Below are 6,686 nucleotides of genomic sequence, written 5' to 3' on the forward strand. Positions count from 1 at the left end.
ATTTTGCTTTTCCAACTGTTCTGATATGCAGAAGTTCAAGTGTAATGTGAACAAACATCTCCCTTTATAATGCCACCGCAAATTATGTCCCTGATAGTAGCCCCTACTTCAAAGTGGCACTGTGCCTTGTTTGGAGTGAAAATTGAATAAAAAAAAATTTCAATATAGACGAATGTCTCTACTTTTTATTGATGTCTTATACGTGTTTCACTATAAAGAGGAAAATATAGTCTATCACAAATTTCTTCAGAGACGAACATGGGATGAGTTGAAATTGAAAATTTATTACAGAGTGGAACGATAAAAATGTCTGCATAGAATAAGCGACATGATTCCAGTTCCGTTTGATGAAAACCGGTTTTCTTTTTTTGTTGTTGTTAGAGACCAGGTTGCCAGTTGTGTACAAATTACAAAATCGATAGAAGCCTGCTATAATGTCTGAAAGTGACACAATGTTCAACGAGTGAGATCGGAGATGCGCCAATGTATAACTCATGCTCTCTACCGAAACAAGTTATGACAATAGAACTATCAAAATTGCATCGCTGGATCACTAAATTATGTCCCTGATAGTAAGCCACCTAGTTCTAAGGGGGGCTGTGCCTTGTTTGGGATGAAAATTGAATAATAAAAAAGTGTCAGCAAATAAATCCTACCTTAAATTGTTACTCATTCTATTTGTGTACTTCTATTTTAATCTTCCCGATTAATAAATTTATTAGTTACAAATGCGTTACAATTTATTAGTTACAAATACGTTACAATTTATTAGTTACAAATACGTTAGAATTTATTAGTAACAAATTATTACAATTTTTTATTAACAAATACGTTACCATTTACTAGTTACAAATACGTTACACTTTACTAGTTACAAATACGTTACAATTTACGAGTTACAAATCCGTTATAATTTACTAGTTACAAATGCGTTACAATTTACTAGTTGCAAATGCGTTACAATTTACGAATTACAAACACATTACAATTTACTAGTTACAAATGCGTTACAATTTACTAGTTACAAACACGTTACAATTTACTAGTTAGCAATACGTTACAATTTATTAGTTACAAATACGTTAGAATTTATTAGTTACAAATATGTTACAATTTATTAGTTACAAATACGTTACAATTCATTAGTTACAGATAGCTTCAGTAATTTTTCCACTTTTGCTAAGAATTTTACAGAACTTAACTATTAAAAACATTTCTATGTGATAGTTTAAATGCTTCCAAATCCCTTTCACAATTTTTAATGCTCCATTCATTTGTTCGATTTAGAAAATATTAAAAGTAGTGTCTAATATCTTTAATCGTGTATTTGCTAAAAACCTCCCCGGCGGGGAATTGAACCCAGTCTCCCGCGTGACATGCGGGGATACTTACCACCATACTACAGATGAAGCCACTGTCAGTGACGACCTACTTATTCTATTTATCTATTATTAAGAAAAGATTAAAACATGTTTACAAAGAAATAGAAATGCATTCTTATGGATTTAATTTCGTATTTATATAAACAGAATTCTGAAAAATTAAATTTTTATACTTTACGTTACCCGATTTTCGATTTTTAATTAATAATACATTTATAATAAGTAAAAATAATAATTTCATAAAAAATCAATTCATAATAAATAAAAATAAATCATACAGTCCAAATAAAAAATAAATTTGTAATAAAAATAAATTCATAAATAAATGTAATAAATTCATTGTAAATGAATAAAAAATTTATAATAAATAAAAATAAATAATGATTTCATAATAAAAAGCGAATTCATAATTTAAAAATAAATAATAAATTCGTAATAAATTCATAATAAATAATGAATCCATAATAAATAATAAATAAATAAATAGATAAAAAAAATAAATAATAAATAATAAATAAAAATATAAAAGCAAAGTAGATGCGAGAAACACAGAGATACAAGATAATTAGTAACACAATTAATTAATTGTAGTGATGAATAATTTGTTTTAAAAATTTCACATAATTTTTTTTAAAATGTAGAAAAAGCTTTATGCTCGTCACGTGACGAATATGTTATACTCAAAAACTAATTTAAATTAATGAAATACTTTTTTTTATTTATATAGAAAATTATTTTTTTAAAATATCCTTATCAATTAATAGCATACTCCAATAGTTTCTTTCCTAGAACTGCTAGACTTTGGAACTCCCTTTCGGGATTTTGCGTTCCCAACTGTACTGACATGCAGAAGTTCAAGTGTAATGTGAACAAACATCTTGCTACTCATCTCCCTTTATAATGCCCCTGCAACTTATGTCCCCAATAGTAGCCCCTACTTCAAAGTGGCACTGTGCCTTGTTTGGGGTGAAACCTGATTAAAAAAAAAAAACAAAAAGAATATCGTAACTATTACAAAACTGATTTTGGTCTCTTATTTCTGGAGAGCTTTTTAAGGGGGAGGTAACCACTTTATTTATTAAATATAACGGATCAGAACAACGTTCTCGCTTACTCATAAAATTTTATTTTCTCAATTAAAAAAATAAACAAAAAAATTACTTGATCAATTTTACGTTAGTTTTGGAATATGAAAATTCGTCCCACATTTGTTTTTTAATGGGTAAAATTATGAAATTGCACCTAAATTTAACCCTTATCGTCGAGTGGCCTCTTGGCCATGATAAGTGGTAATACCGTAACCCCCCTCCCGAAAAAAACCCTTCTTTTAATAATAAGTAATTAGTTTAATACGTTTACTAGATTAGTATAGAATTACATGTCAGTAATCGTGTATTTGTATAAAAATAACCTCTCCCCGGCGGGGAATTGAACCCCGGTCTCCCGCGTGACAGGCGGGGATACTTACCACTATACTACCGAGGAAACAGCTGTCAGTGGCGACCTATTTCTTCTATTTATCTATTATAAAGCGTTTTCTGTTTTAGCTGCCTCCTTTTATACATCCGCCATTTAATAATAAAGTCACACGTGTATTTATTTATATGCAGATAAATATATATCTATCCCGTTACTCAAACATTATCGATTGAAAAGAAATAAACTTGGCAGATGAAACCATTTAAAATATTATAGGTAAAGTAGACACAAAATAGCGTTTCTAAGAAGTATTCAAGTATGAAATACGGAACCGGTTTCGTTTCTTTTTTCAGTACCGATTGATACGGTTTTATGGTTGTCTAGAATTCTCTCTCTTTCTCTCTCTCTCCCTCTCTCTATCTCTCTCTCTCTCTTTCTCTCTCTCTCTGTCAAAAAAAAAAAAATACAGGAAAAATTTTATGATGTGCTTATTTGTGACGAAACGAGAAGATCATACTCGAAAAATTACGTAAATTGATCATGTATTTTTATAAAGGAAATTGTTTCAAAAAGACTTCAAGCGATTAATGGGAATTACTAATTATGACAAGGCTGATTTCGCAAGTTTGAATTATCGTTGAATTATCTCCCTTAGTTTCTTCACGATTGCCATGCTAGGCAATCCCTTCTCGCTTACTCAGAAAATTTGATTTTCTGAGTAAAAATAAAACTACTTAATTGATTTACGTGATTTTTAGAATATAGCATTTTTTTTCCGTCACACAGATTAAAAAAAAATTGAAGGCGAAGTTGTACAACCATCACCCCTGCGTAATTTGTATACTAATATTTTTTTTTAATTTTTTTTTTTCACTGGATTATTATTGATTGGATACTAATTAACCAGATTATGAAAAAAAGAAAAAAAATAATAATGAAAAAGCAAATCATTATTTCGACATTTGAAAGAAAAAAAAAGTTTTGAAAAAAAAACAAAAAAACTCACCTTTCATAAAAACAGATAAATTGTTGTACAGAAACATCCACAAACTTATTTTTCATTAACAAAAAACAAAATAAGCTAAAAAAAAAAAAAAAAAACCCAAAAAATCGAAGTGCTTTGCATGAAAAAAAAAAAAAAAAGTCATGTTCATTCTAATGTTTTTTCTTTGAAAAACAAAAATATTTCTGACTTACAAATGCGGTAGGCTCATGTCATTTTTACTTTCATTTTTATTGATTATAAAATGGGTGACCGATTTACCAGAACGCTGTAACTAAAAAGTGAGCACCCCTTTCAAATGGCGAAATAATGACTTTTTTTTTCATTTTTTTTTTTCATAAGCTAGTTAATTAGTGTCCAGTGAAAATTAAAAAAAAAAACCTATCAGTATACAAATTGCGCAAGGGGGGCAGGAGGGTGGTTGTACAACTCCGCCAAATTGAATATAGAGGGAATTTGGGGCAAGAGTTTTTTTTTTCTTTCAAACTTTCCAGTTTGAGACGTTTTTTTTCATATTTCTTCTTTAAATTTACAGATTGAGACGTTATTTTATATGAATATGAATATTAGTGGGAACACTATAAAAGTCATTGTTCTTGTCCAGATTTCCCTCATATAAAAAAAATATATGAAGAAAACTCTACATGGTATGTGCAACAGGATAAAAAATGTTCTATTTGAAAAATCACGTAAATTAAGTAGTTTTGCTAGAAAGCCACTCGAGGATAAGGGTTACTGAATGCAAGGTAGCCACGAAGATAACACCGTAATGATCGGCAGTGGTGAAAATTGGGTAAAATCCATTCAAAGCGGTCGGTGGTTCTATGAGAAAATAAAGCTGTGTATGCATTATAAATGTTTCTTTTCTGTGTCTTACGTTATACATTAGTACATTAGGGGTCATTTCGAGTTAAAAGTTTATTTACTGCATTCATCTGGACTAGAGAAAATCATGATTTAAATGTGTATGTCTCGTCTAAATAACTAACGATAATTCTCTGATATGGCCGACCAGACGGGTGATCAAAAAGTCAGATCGAGCGTACCGGAAAACGAAATGAGATCAAATGAGGTCTCATTTCGTTAGTCTCATTTCGTTAGTCTCATTTCGTTTTCCGGTACGCGGTACGGCGGTACGCTCGATCTGACTTTTTGATCACCCGTCTGGTCGGCCATATCAGAGAATTATCGTTAGTTATTTAGACGAGACATACACATTTAGATCATGATTTTCTCTAGTCCAGATGAGTGCAGTAAATAAACTTTTAACTCGAAATGACCCCTAATGTACTAATGTATAACATAAGACACAGAAAAGAAACATTTATAATACGCACACAGCTTTATTTTCTCATAGAACCACCGACCGCTTTCAATGGATTTTACCGAAAATTGGGTAGAATTTGATTAGTTAAGGGGACGGCTCAACAAGAATTAGTTTACATTGGACTTGAAGACGACCATGTAATTAGCTCAAAAGCAGGCACGCGATACAGAGTCCACAGGCGGGTAGTCATGAGAAAGAAAATGGGGTTTCCTTTTAAATTTGGGCACAAATAGAGAGTAGGGGAAATTGTTGACAGAGTTTTTACTCTTTTTTTTTTTTTTTTTTTTTTTTTTTTACTCACGTTCACCGCTAACAAAACATATTGCGACTTAGACGTAAGGGGCTACTATTTAAGACCTTGCTTAGGAATGATTAACCAGCCGACAATTCTAAATTAGTATAGCAGGTATGAGATCAGGCCCACGCACCTTGGAGGTATCTATGTTTGTTTTGTTACTTCACTAGTTATAAATAAAATGGAGTTGGTTAATAAAAAATAAAGTTGATATTATTATTTTTTTTTTTTCAAGCAAGAAAAGACGTGCCGTGGCGCAGTGGATAGAGACGTTGTATATTCATTGCTCTAGGTAAGCATTGTCTGAAGATAGCGGTTCCAATCCTACCCAAAGCAGGCCAAAACGTGATGAGACGACAACAACTATGAAAGGCAGTTATTACTGAGGATATGGTTAAGAGCATTCAGTATTTCTATCTCGTTGCGGTTAATCACACGAAGAAGGCTAGAGGAATAGTTAACCAAAATGTGATTAAACAACAACAACCACGAAAATGAGGATAACAGCCCGCAAAACAAATTACTCATCCGAAGGATTCACGTGCAAAACTATATATATATATATATATATATATATATATATATATATATATATATATATATATATATATATATATATATATATTTAGTAGAAATGGTAATTAATAAAAACTGAAGAAAGTGCTCAATACTGTTGTAGAGCAAATATGCGTTTTATTTTTTATTACCGTATCTTTCTGTTAAGTTACATTATTGTTTCAGCTACCCGGCCGTTTTTTTTGGCCGTCTGTAGCTTCCTCAGAATTTTACAGAAATGTTCGATGTTATGGGATGAAAGAGTGAAAGAGTGAACAGGGGAGGGGTACGAGAAGAGCGGGGAAAAAGAGGAAGGAATAGGGGGAAAGGTGGGAGGGGGTGCTTAGTATATCGGTAATGTTTTAGTTTTGGAGTTTAAGGAACTTGTGGGGGAGGGTCTTTCCCCCTGTTCCCTTCCTCCTTTTTCCCCGCTCTTCTCGCGCCCCTCCACTGTTCACTCTTTCACTCTTTCATCCCATAACAACGAACATTTCTGAAAAATTCTGAGGAAGCTACGGACGGCCAAAAAACGACCGGGTAGCTGAAACAATAATGTAACTTAACAGAAAGATATGGAAATAAAAAATAAAACGTATATATATATATATATATATATATATATATATATATATATATACATATATTTGTTTACAGAAAGTTTTTAGATGAGACAAGTCGTTGGTACCGTCGGTTTCAAACCTGATA

At 31.4% G+C, this 6,686-nt stretch overlaps 1 non-coding gene across 1 annotated transcript; it reads right to left on the bottom strand.

Annotated features, from left to right (window-relative positions):
• Positions 1-2,795: 2,795 nt before the first annotated feature.
• Positions 2,796-2,867, bottom strand: Trnad-guc (transfer RNA aspartic acid (anticodon GUC)). The gene has a single exon. It is a non-coding gene; the product is annotated as a tRNA-Asp (tRNA).
• Positions 2,868-6,686: the final 3,819 nt, after the last annotated feature.

This window comes from Euprymna scolopes, chromosome 36 (assembly GCF_053919585.1).
Source record: "Euprymna scolopes isolate OS-2025 chromosome 36, ASM5391958v1, whole genome shotgun sequence".
Classification (NCBI taxonomy): Eukaryota; Metazoa; Mollusca; class Cephalopoda; order Sepiida; family Sepiolidae; genus Euprymna; species Euprymna scolopes.